The sequence below is a fragment of the Leucoraja erinacea genome, chromosome 27, assembly GCF_028641065.1.
Source record: "Leucoraja erinacea ecotype New England chromosome 27, Leri_hhj_1, whole genome shotgun sequence".
Taxonomy (NCBI): domain Eukaryota; kingdom Metazoa; phylum Chordata; class Chondrichthyes; order Rajiformes; family Rajidae; genus Leucoraja; species Leucoraja erinaceus.
The window spans coordinates 19,327,138-19,340,779 of NC_073403.1; positions in this window are offsets into that span (position 1 = coordinate 19,327,138).

Genomic DNA, 13,642 nt, shown 5'->3' on the forward strand with positions numbered 1-13,642 from the left:
TTGGTTCCAATGAAATGAAAGTTAGTTCGAAACACTTGGACAAACTAATGGTATTATACCAAGAAAGGTTATCTACTTCCAGCCTGTTCCTATTCCCAGCTTCAATCTATGCCTGCTTGTTATTACTGAAGCATATAAAGCAATTAAGAAACTGAATTAACCTAGACTTGGCTCTTTACATGGGTGGAAAAAAGAGCATTTGGCTTCATCCCAAGTAGTTACGTGTGCATAATAGTAAGCAAACATTTCCGTGATGTCGGCTAACTACTACAAATTTGGAAAAGCTAAATAAAATAAAGGAAGCATAAAGTCTAACAATACTGTACAGTTTGAAGCATTATATTGTGTTCCCCATATTATGATGTCTAAATGCCAGAGATCTGGTGGTTCAGATCTGAACAGCAAGTTTAATTGCTGTGAAATGTAATTTAGAAAAATATACTTAATTGTGCATGAAAGCAAGCAAGGGATGAAATTGCACACAATCACACAGATGAGAGAAATAGCAGGCAGCAAATTTCTATCATGCTAATGACTTATTGACAATCTACACAAATCAAATTGACACTTCCCGTCAATCAACTAATCCGATGATGAACTTGGTTAGTTACACCTAATTGAGCGTGGAAACTGTGTACGTCAGAGATTCATTCACATTCATGATGCACAGGCTGACAAAATTGCTGCTCAGCCTGGCTGCGGGAATCTTCTGGAATCGTTACAACACATTATAACACGAACCAAACAACATCTGATCAAAGAGACATCATTGCAGATCGGGCTTCTTTAAAATCCCCCAATAAAAATGAAAGTGGGGATGACATTTATTAAATTTCATATTAAAGTAATGGTAATTGTAATATGGCTCTGGGGTTTGGCGAGATTAGGTTGATGATTATTAACAATAAATGACTGATGCACCCGACCTAGGCGCATTCTTTGCTCGGAACTTCCTCCCTCCATCTAGTCTTCCATGAGAAACCAGAATCTGGATCGCCTAGTCAGCTTCCCGATATATTTCAACCTATTACTTTAGAAATTACCAAAAGAGTGGTGGGTGTATGGAACAAGCTGCCAGAGGAGGTAGTTGAGGCGGGGACTATCCCAACATTTAAGAAACAGTTAGGCAGGTACATGGATAGGAAAAGTTTGGAGGAAAATGGACCAAATGCAGGCAGGTGGGACTAGTGTAGCTGGGGCATGTTGGCCGGTGTGGGAGTTGGGCCAAAGGGCCCGTTTCCACACTGTATCACTCTATGAATCTAATACCTATACTAGCATGGCGAAATATGCAAAGGTGATTAACAGGAGATTCATTATAAAAGTATACTTATCCCATTTAAAACTAATTGGACAATGCCAAAAGTCTGGATAAAGAAGCATAGGTATGCTGGATAGATAGCACCTTAACTGATAATAGGTTGTGGGGCAGATAGGTTTAAAGAAGGATTCAAAAGCTTAGAGCCCATGCAGCTGAAAGCACAAGAACTAGAACACAGATATCCGTAATCTTGCAATATGAAACATTTTATAATTTGACGTGAATTTGCACGTCTCACACAGAAAGACGACACAAATACCTGGTATAAAAACATTACAGTGTTGCTCGCTATCTCATACATTTATCCTTACCAATTCATCACTAAAATGGTGCAGCAGAGGCTGCTGGTGTTAAATGAACTCTGATCTCTGCTGTGGAACAGAGTCAGAAAAGAATCAAAATGCAAAAAAACGGCAGGTGGTAGAAACCTGAAATAAAAGCCAAAATGCTGGAAATATGCAGCAGCCTCAACACCATCTAGGAGGAGGAAAGCAAAGTTAATGTTTCAATAGCTTTCATCAGAACTGGGTAAAGTTTGAAATCAAATGTAGAAAGAGTACAGCACAGGAATAGGCTCTTCAGCCCACAATGTCTGTCAAATATGATGCCAATTTAAATTAATCTCCTCTGCCTGCATGTGAGATCTCTCCATTATCAGCAAATCCATTGCCTACCTAAAATCTTCTTAAAGGCCACTATCTTATCAGTCTCCACCACAACCCCTGGCTACACATTTCAGGCATTCACCTTTAAACTGTGCCCCTCTCACCTCAAAGCAATGCCCTCTAGTCTTTGGCATTTCCTCCCTGCAAGAAAGTCCAGATTAACCTACTTATGCCTCAAACAAACCTCAAAAGGAATACAGAAGGTGACATTAAGTATTTTTTCACGTGTCAAATCCAACTTACGAGAGCACAAGAAGTGTATTTTTGAACTGTGGCCTCAATAAATATCACTGCACATCCGAGTGCTCTTGATGGCTGCTTGGTAGAATTCAGCGCTTCACTTTAGGTAACGTTTTCAGAGAAATTTACACCCTGCCAATTCCTTCCACAGTCATCTTGAAATTAAGCACAATTGCATTGAAAACCTGCTTCTGCTTATTTGACAGGAAGGATCGTTGTGGCAGATCTATCTTCAAATTAAACTAAACAGAGATGCAATACATCAGGGCAGAAACCATGAACGTTTGCTGCCGGTGCTGTATCTGATCTTGGGGACAAGGCTCTGATGGTGACTAATAGCTGGGCCATTAGATCCTACAATGAAATAACATTAAACATTTCTTTCTTTCAACTTCTGATGTTCTATTGGAAACTTTAAGCAAGTACTGAAAGAAGAATTGACAAGTAACCATGGAGTTCCAGTAACAAAAATGCCTTTTAATTTTAGGTCATATCTGTAATATATTGCAAATGTCTTGTTTTAATATATTCTTGGCATATGACTGTCGGTGATAAAGTGTTAAGTATCCAACCCTAAATGAAAATAAAAGAACTGAAATAAAAATTTGCAATAAAACATACTAAAAAAAACCCTCGACATCTGTGGAAAGAGAAAGGGTTATTTTTTCAGGTCGGGAACCCTTCATCAGATTGACTGACTGGTTCTGATGATGGGTCCTGGACATGAAGAATGCACTTGGTTTCTCTTTCCGCAGGTGCTGCCAAACTTGCTGGGTGTTTCAAGCATTTTGTGTTTATTACCTACCTCTGGTTGCCTGGAGAAGGGTGTGATCGGTCGTCTTAAATCTTCGCAGTGCACTATGCCTCAATCTATGCTGCAATTTTACACAGTTAGTCACAATCAAGAGGCAAGCATAAAATAATCAATAGTATTAGCATGTGACTGCAAAGAATTATAAAGATAAAAACAGTATATTAAACTAATTTCAATAAAATGCATGCATGTTACAGTCACCCATCTCAACACACATCTATGTCCTTAACTATAAATCAAATTCTCATTTGCTCGGACATTGATTTGAATCCAATTTCTTTGGACTATTGTTCCAGTATCATCATAAATTACTGTCAACACAATCTATAGGCAAGGCTCCACCTCACTGAAGGCGGAGAGTGGAAGTGAATTTATCAATAATGCAGAGACAGCCACTGGAAGAAATGTTTGGAGAATCTCTTCAACCAAGACGACCTTGGATATGAGTGCCCTTGACTCTTGTCATACAACAGCTTATTCAGGGAAGCCTCAACCAATCTTGACCGAGAAATCAAAAAGCCCACATCCAGACTAAAAAACAACAAGGTCTCAAGAGCAGACGGTAAATCCACCAAAGTTCTAAAGCCCAGCAGTAAAGAGCTCAAGTCACAAACCCTTAACTACGTAGATCTCATCTGGGAAGAAGAGGACCACCAGGGGGCCTCAGACAATAATCCTCAAGGAAAGAAACAAGCCTGCAGAGGAATTTACCTGCTCTCCGCTACAAGGCACATCTTCGCCAGGGTCCTCCAAACCCATCTCCCCCCAGTGGCCAAAGAGAGATTAGTATCCATCTACAGAAACAGTGGACATGCGCTTCACTGCAAGACAACTCCAAGAGAAGTGCAGTGGCACAGTGGCGCAGCGGTAGAGTTGCTGCCTTACAGTGCCAGAGACCCAAGTTCGAACCCGACTATCGACGTTGTCTGTGAGGAGTTTGTACAATCTCCCTGTGACCGTAGGGGTTTCCTCTTGGTGCTCCGGTTTCCTCCCGCACTCCAAAGATGTTGAGAATTGTAGGTTCATTAGCTTTGCTTAAAAATGTAAATTGTCCCTAGTGTGTAGGATAGCGCTGGTGTACTGGGTAATCGCTGGTCGGCGTGGGGTCGGTGGGTCAAAGGACCGGTTTCTGTGCTGTCTAAAATCAGCTCCGACCAAAGGAGATGACCATTTTCAGATTCACTAGAGCATTTAACTCCAAACATAAGGGACTGCAGATCATATTCCTCAGCCACTGATCCAGCTGAACTCTGAAATCCATCTTGTCGGCTTCATGATGACATGAAAGCCACATTCCTACTCAACAGAACTACAAAAGAGCAATTCACAGAATAGATAAGCGCCAAACAAGGCCATATCATTGCCCTGAGTCCATTTTTTACAATCTTCCTTTGCAGGGTGCTTCACCTCAATAAAAATATCAAAGGAGTGGAGGTAATCTTCAGGACTAATAGCAAACTGTTCAACATCACATGCTTGTTTGCTTTCTTTTCTCGATTTAATAAGGCTTTTGAATACAAAATGTCAATTTGTTTCTAACCCCACTGATGCAGAGTTTTGCATTTAGAGTATTGCATTGGTTATTCTGTTATAGGAAAGATGTTGTTAAGCCGCAAAGGGTGCAGAGAAGATTCACGAGAATGTTGCCAGGACTCGAGGGCCCGAGCTATAGAGAGAGGTTGAGCAGGCTAGGACTTTATTCCTTGGAACACAGGGGATGTGGGGTGATCTTATAGAGGCATGGAAGGTCATGAGACGAAAAGATAAGGTAAATGTACAGAGTCTTTTACTCAAAGTAGAGGAATCGAGAACCAGAGGACACAGATTTAAGGGGAGGGGGTAAATATGTTATAGGAAGCCAAGGAGGGGACACACACACACACGCAAGTGTGGTCAAAGGGCCTGTTTCCATGCTCCATGAGTCTCCAGTTCAAACATTGGCCTCATTAGCCCTCTCAGGAATTACAGAACTATAATGGAAGCAAGGCATTCTCAATCCCAAGGGACTGCTTAGTAAGTAGATACTATAACAATAATTATATGACAACTGCATACATAAAGAGTTGAATGCTTTCCTCGTAATTAAGACAAAGCTCTTCCACCTCCTCCACCGCTTCCCATTATTACTGAACCTTAAGGGACAAAATTGAAGATTAATCCATCGCCTGAACTGCAGTATATACATTTTATTCAGATTCATATGCCAAGGAATACTTCCAATACCTGAAACTAATTATCAGGAGGACGCGATTATCAGATTTCAAAGAACATTAGACATCAATAACATAAGAAAGTGAAATGTAACTGTATAGTCAGCAACAAACAGGAAATATTATCAGAGTTTATTATTAGCCTCTTACAGATCTATTGGGATTATCCTATTACTAGATTCTCCCCCTCTCCCCCTCTTATTGAAGAATAAAGGAAAGGCTGATTCACGTGGCCTACAGTCAGGGTTAATGGATTAACTAGACAAATTGGGAGGCAGTGACAGGTTATTGCCTAATCTGGATCTTAGAAGATGAATGTGACAAAATAAAAATTAGAAGGATGTAAGGAACCCATTTGCTTTAAGAATTTGAGGAAGAATGAGTTGGAGTGGAAGACAGTGCGGTGTTCAATTGAATATTTCACAAGACGCTGGAACCAGCAAGAAGAGTGGAAGTGATTTGAAGTCCTTATGTTTAACTTGCTTCTCAGTTCTTTAAATTACAGCTGGAGGAACTCAACCCAACCTCTTCTCCATCTTCTTGCAGGGTGCTCCATTTGGAGCTACAATCCCACTATCCTGTTGGAGATTTGAAGAACTTATCCAGTTAATCAAAATCATCAATTCCTCAAGCACTCAGTTTTAGATGTGTAGGAATGAACTGCAGATGTTGGTTTTAGATAATGGGCATCTTAAAGTGTGTGCATTCCGCATCTCAGATGGCCTTGTGAAATGGTATGGACATGATGCTGATCAAAATACATACACATTTCAATGATAAAATGGTTTCTTTATTGTCATGAGTATCAGGCACAGTGATGTACATTTTTTGCATACAGTAAGACTATCCCTGTACACAAGCACAACCCCTTGGTTAGTACAGAATGTGCAGAGCAGCCCACTGAGTACATGTGCAAGATGTACCATTTTACAATCTCAGCTGCAGCGGGCCACAAAGGCCTGTTGCAGCCATTGCTTCCATCCAGCCGTCTACAAACTGATGTTCTTCTCTACGCCTGACCCTCTTCAGCCCTCATTCCACGGGTGGTGGGACAGGGCGCATTCCCACAATCAACCGAGGAAGCAGGAGGCAACACCCCTTAGCTGGGCTTACAGTTGGGATATGGCCACGGCTCGCCTTGTCAAGCTCCAGGCTGCTGCAAGGCCTCCAGTGGGCCTTGCAGTACCTCCCGCCACTGGTGTGCTTACTGGCCTTCGGCATGACACCCTCCTCTCCAGTCCTCGGGGTGAGAAGAGGCCAGGCGGCAACCTTACCGAGCTAGTTCTTGGTACCGGGCCAATGAGCCAGGCCTGTTGTCGGCCGTGACTGTAGCCCATTGGGAAGTGACTTTATGTCACGCGGCCTGTCAGGAAGCTATTTCTAACACATCTGGACCTTCTAGTCAGATTGCCACAATCGCCAAGCTAGGTGCGTCTTTGAGCTACACCACTGGGAATAGGATTTCTAACAAGGCATAGTGCCAGGTTTGCTAGCATCACATACCAACAGAAGGCTGTGGATGAGACAGTGATGAAAATGCTGGGCTGGCTCAGAATGACAGGATCAGTGTGAATGATAGCACAAAAACATTGTGGGGGAGATTCTCAGTACAGATGGAGGACATTGCAGCCCAAGTGTATTATAAATCTGCAACATTCATTTTTTTCATTTACACTTCTGATCTCACCAAGGCACAGAAGTCTGCTGCAATTTATTTTGTCCCTTGTCGGTGATTTGTGGGAAGAAGGCTCCTTTGAAAATAGTGTTCAGGGACAGATAATTAATCAGACTTACTTGGAAACGTGGTTAAAGATTTTAGAGTACACCATTGCAAAATTATGCTTTCAATCTTTAAAAAATACACCCAGATGCCAGAAAAAAAGGATATACACATCCATTAATGCTTGAGAATTGAACACAAAATATTTTGATGATTCAAGTTTTTTTTTAAACTTTAGGCATCAGGCTATAGTGTATTATCTGATCCCACTGTGTAAACTGCGGCTCAGGCAGATGTACATGGGTTTGAATCCCACCCAAGCACAAACTGTGTCCTGGCATTCTGGTGCTATAGTGTCGGTGGAGTGTCTTTTGGATGAGGTATTAAGCAGAACTCTTCCTGGTCTCCCATACAACTGTTCAAGATCCAATGGCGTTAGCTTAAGTTCGCACGCTCTTGTAAACCGCCCAACCTTTATTTCTCAATTCACAACACAAACGCAAATTACCTGGCTTTTATGTTGGATATCCCTGCATACATGTCCTATGTCGTGGCAGTGACCGCATTTCAAAATGTAATGGATTGTCAAGCATTTGGAGATACCTGGAGCTGTAAAATTGTGTTGCTTTTGTTTTACCCAGCATATATCCGGGTGGAGAACTTGCAGCACTGAGACAAGACATTCAGTTTCGCTCTTCAAACCAGGGGAAGCCTTCTGTTTAAGATTCAGCTCACCCCCCCCACTAACATATTCTTCCATAGCTTTCAACCTCTCATTGTCATCAAATTTCCTTTTGAATGCATCTACATGTTGTTTGTTTCAACAACACCAAATTTGTAACGAGTTCCACATCTCGCCACTCTCCGAGGAAAGTTTTTCCTAAAATCTTTATGGATATGCGAGTGGCTATCTCAAATGTTTGTCCCAAACTTTATGAAAATATTCAGCGGGCCAAATGACATGAGGCAGAGCATTTGCAGTCAGCGGCGAAATTACAGTCATTGCGAATTTAATGAAAAACACAGTATGAAGAAGGGTCTCGACACGAAACGTCCCCCATTCCTTCTCTCCAGAGGTGCTGCCTGTCCCGCTGATTTACTCCAGCATTGTGTCTATCTTTGCTGCAGTTCCTTCCTACACATATTAACATTCTGCAGCTCTTCCAATATGAAGATCGAACTAGCACTGCAAAGTTTTTACACGGCTTGACATTATGCATCGTGGCATATTCTTGGACAATAAAGTCTAGGTCTTCCCCCCCCTAAAAAAACAAGGGGGAAAAAATCAGCTTTAGATTCAATCTGAACTGTTGCAAAAAATAAGCTGTGTTTGAAGTTTTAAAAGCTTTCAAAATTTTCATAAAAATTGAAATTAATAAGCTATTGGTCAATTTTGTATTTAAAAGTCCTGAAAATATTTTTACATGCCTTTTCTTTTAAATTAAAAAACGATTACGAAGACTTTATAGCACAGTCTTTTTAAATTAACAATTTGAAAAAAATGTTTCTAAATCATTATGCTATCGGAATTTTTTTAAATCATTTATAAATTAACTAGCATTTCAAATTGTGCTACCTGGGTCTCTTGTAGCTGCTCTCTTCCATTAAAATCAGCTTCTGCTATGCAAAAACACTCCTTGCGTCTCTTAGAGCTGGTGCAAACTCTTTGAACAAATTATCTTTAAGTGGCAGCAGTTAATTCACGCTGCATCATTGATTTCCATAATCATATAAATGCTGGAGACAGCATTGGTACAACTAGACATACCGTGCTGAATGGCTGACAGCATCTTCTCCTTTTCCTCAATAATCTACCTCATTCAGAAATTCCCAAAACCACCGTCAATTTCATGGAGAATCAAGGCCAACACCAGAGGCTGCTGAAGAGCTATGATGTGGCCCAAGTATCCAAGATCTTCGTACACCTTGCTTTTGACTCATCATGCAGGGATTAGAGGGAGGCCAATCCAGAACAGTCTGCAATGTAGTGCAGGGACCAGTGTTGAGTCTTTGCAGGCAGTTGAAATGAAAGATCGCTTGGCCCAAATTTTGCGGTAGTTAGGATGGCAATACTGCTCGTATCTGCTCTTTACAATGACAACTTGTTCAGAAATCCACACCAGCTCAAAGGAGGAGTGAAGAAAATGACTACGGGGGAAGGAGGAGGAGAACTCAAGAAATGGAGGAGGAGGAGGGGGAGGGGGGAGGAGGAGGAGGAGAGGAGGAGGAGGAGGAGGAGGGAGGAGGAGGAGGAGGAGGAGGAGGAGGAGGAGGAGGAGGAGGAGGAGGAGGAGGAGAGAATGACTGCGAGAGAACCAATTCTCAACTGTTGTCAAAAAAGAAAAATGCTGGAAAGACTAGACAGGTCAGGAAGCATCTTTATGAAAGGGAACCAGAATTAATGATTCACATCAATAAGACTTTGTCAGAAGTTCCCAAGAGATCTTTGATCTGAAAAAATAACTTTGTTTCTCCTCCTGCAGATACTGCCTGACCTACTGAGTGTTTCCAGTATTTTCTGTCCTAATTTCAGCATCTGCAATGTCAAGATTTTCAGCAGATTTAAAAATGCTGGTTAAGTAAAAATAGATTACAGCTACTTACTTTCAAATTTTTTTTTTTCTCCATAGCTTGTTAATTTAAAAAGACGCCTTAAAATCTTGGGTGGGAAGGAACTTCAGATGCTGGTTTACACCGAAGATAGACACAAAATGCAGGAGTAACTCAGCAGGTCAGGCAGCATCTCTGGAGAAAAGTAATAGGTAATGTTTCAGGTCGAGACCCTTCCTCAGACTGAGTCAGGGGAGAGGAAAACTAGAGATATGAAGGTACAAAGGACAAACAAATGAAAGATATGCCATAGGACAAATCAAATCCATCAAAGAACAGCATTGATGTCACAAATTACAATTATTGGTTCTTAAGACATTATTGCAGCTGTTCTTGGTTTACATATAAAAACACAAAGTTGCTGCCAAATTGTGCATACACAATTACCAATGAGCTGTGCATGCATTGCTGTTCCTATTTTCCCTCCTGTGGGTACACAGAATCCAAGCACAGGTGGAACCTCCACTTTATTCCTCACTGGCACAGTGTTTCACAAAGAGACAACAGTGTCACAAGCAAAGCTAATTATGCCCTGTAGGAATCCTGGCATGTGGCAGCAATATAGAGGTGTTTCACATTGCAACAATGGTACTCCATGCAGGAAATATGATTAAGTCGCAGATCCTATCCAGTTACCCAGTGCCATTGCCACCTGGTTGGAAGTGGGATAGAAATCTCTTGTACCTGACCGGGCCCACGTAATAACAATCATCGCACATTAATGAAGCCACTTTGGGCAGAAACTGATTTTCAAGAAGTCCATTGGCGATTTCTCACAAGAACTCAGGTCTGTTTAAGTACATTCTTCAGAAGCTTAAACATTTTATTTAAAGTGCTGGACCCATAACATATCCCCAAAAAGTCGGACATTTCTGCTGCACCTACGGAAGCTTCTCATTGAGTTTGTATGCAGTTTCAATCCAATCCGAGTTCCAAGACAACTTTAGCTCTGTAAGTTGGTTGGAGGATTTAATAACATGTCTATGCCACCAAACAGCCATTTGATCTAACCTGCCAGCCTCTGAAGGTCAGGCATCAACCAGCTCAACGCTGATGACCACGTTGAGCGAAGAGAACAGACCCAGGTCATGCCTTATAGGAGCCCACAACTGGTCAGGATTTGCCTAATGGAGAACACAAACACTAACTGTTAGGTGATCCTATACCTGGTCTACAAAGGATGAAAGCACAATATATTGCTTAATTAGTTGCACCTCTGTTTTTCAGCTTGGATGCAACAACAGCTATAAGATGACAACTTGGATTTATAAGAAACTTAAGACTTGTATCAGGCAGCCCCATCAAATGTTTTCAAATTGAACATAGCATCAAACATAAAACAGTACACGCCCTTCAGCCCACAATGTCTGTGCCAGTCATGATGCCAAATGCTGGACATGATCTATATCCCTCCATTACCTGCATATCATGCGCTTCTCTTAAAAGTATCTTAATGCTGCCATCATATCTGGTGTAAATGGTGAATGCCAGGTCATAGAGTGATACAGTGTGGAAACAGGCCCTTCGGCCCACAACATGTCCCCTCTACACTAGTTTCACCTGCCCGTGTTTGCTCCATATCCCTCCAAATCTGTACTATCCATGTACCTGTCTGTCTAACTGTTTCTAAAATGTTGGGATAGTCCCTGCCTCAACTACCTCCTTTGGCAGCTCATTCCATCGGCCAGTGAGTAAAATCTGGAAGACCAACACCGGTGTTTGCTTCCTTGGCAAACAGTTGAACTTCTCACCCCCACAATCTCAGCTTCCACTCTCATGATAGGTTTTCAAAAAACAGTGGCGTCAAACAAGACCATTTGCAGAAATTGCCCTGTCAGCAAAGTACAAAGGAAAGTAGTAATATTGACAAATATGTCACAAAAATGCAATTTTCTTGGAACTCTGCACTTCATATGAAAGACTGACATAATGCCATCACCCATTTTATTGTGTAGAGATAAATTTAGTTATTCCCTGCTCTCAGCATTTGCTCAAAGAAGCAGGGTTAAAGGTAAATTTAATTTCACCCTGCAGGATCATTATATTTTCTTCAGTTGACGGCATCCATTTGATTTTCTTCCTTTCAAACTTCTTTCCTTCAGCACAGCCATTTCTTCATCAATCTGACAAAATGGGTCATTTATACTTTTCTACAACTTCAAATGGAAATAGTTGCTGCAACTTAAAACTGGTTTCTCTAAATGAAGCTCATTGATTTTTTTTGACAGACAATCAATACATGTAGAAAGCTGCTTAATCAGACAGTCAAAATGGAAGATAATCTGTCCAATATCTCCTCACATATGTCAATCGCTTCACTCGGAAACTATAAACTCCTTAATAACTTCAGTAGCTTTTGATCTGTTAAATGTTAATATATATTGAGGGAGCAGAAGAAGAAATAAACTCATTTAATCACTCCATTTGCAGAACCATTTTTTAAAGTCGAAAGAATAGAAGTACTAATACGGAAAAATTATACTCTTACCATAAAGCTGTAAATTAATCTGTTCTCCGCTTGATGCAAGATCTTCAACTGCAAATGTTTATTGCAGTCTAAAACTTCAACACTCAGCAATAGTTTGTTTCATAGGTGTAAGTCCCTTAGGTGGAAAGGACACAAGATTGACGGAAAAGCTGTATAACCAGTAGATTTAGAAAAGGGCACGGGAAGACTAATTCCATCCTTGCATTTCAAGTGGTACACAAAAAAGCTGGGGAAACTCAGCGGGTGCAGCAGCATCTATGGAGCGAAGGAAATAGGCAACGTTTCGGGCTTTGGCCCGAAACGTTGCCTATTTCCTTTGCTCCATAGATGCTGCTGCACCCGCTGAGTTTCTCCAGCTTTTTTGTGTAACTTCGATTTTCCAGCATCTGCAGTTCCTTCTTAAACACCTTGCATTTCAAGTACCTTGCAATTGCATGCTAAAATGAACTTTAACTCTTAACACCTGGCTGCTAACTCCAGGCCAACAATTGCTGCACCATGCTGAACATCAAGAATTTCAGTTTCCCCCCCCCCAACACCCTGACCCCCCCCCCCCCCCCCCCCCCCGACAGTTCCCCTCCCCGTAATGGGGATTTCAGCCACACTCTGCTAAGCCACTGTAAAAATAAAAAAAGCTTACTGCTGAAATAGCTTTACACTTAAAAAGGATAAAAACATTTTGAAAAGTAAAATTACCACTGCTTTGTTTGTACACATAAGGGACCACAGGTGCTGGTTCGCAAAAAAAGACACAAAGTGCAGCAGTAACTCAGTGGGTTAGGCAACATCTCTGGAGAACTTGGATAGGTGACGTTTTGGGTCGGGATGCTTCTTCAGACTGGATTAGCTTTCAGCATTTTTATCATTTTAGCCTTTACAGTAGTGTTGCAGGAACAAATCCAGACATATTCCTGTCAGTTTTTCTTGCACTATATGAATGTTGTTGTACAGATAGTTTGTTCAATCAGCAATGAGATTGAAATACAAGATGGCAATCATCCCATATTTTAATCATAACACTTCATGGCTTTTTCTGCAGTTGAATCTTTATTCATTTCCCCTGTTAAAAATATACCATCTGATTGATATTGATATTAATATATTATTGCCATGCTTGTAGTATTTGTTTATTGGCATGTGTACTGTGGTACTGTGTCAAGTTTTTTGTTGCGTGCTATCCAGTCAGCAGATCAACTATCCATGATTACAATTAAGCTGTCCACAGTGTAAAATAAAGTCCAGTAAAGTCCAATTATAAATAGTCCAAGGGTCTCCACTGAGGTAGATGGTAGTTCAGGGCCGCTCTTTAATTGTTCATAGGATTGTTAAGTCATGCATTGTACATGTACCGCCCATGTACTGAGATACATTGAAAAGCTTTGTTTGCGTGCTATCCAGCAAACAAACTATACATGAGTACAATTAAACCAAACACAAGTACAGCAGGTAGTGCAAAAAAAAAGCTACAAGAGTGTAGAATATAATGGTACAGCATTTTAGCATTAAAATTTCAGTTATAAAAAGTTCAAGGTCCACAATGAGGTAGGTTGGAAGATCGGGTCTACCCTCTAGCT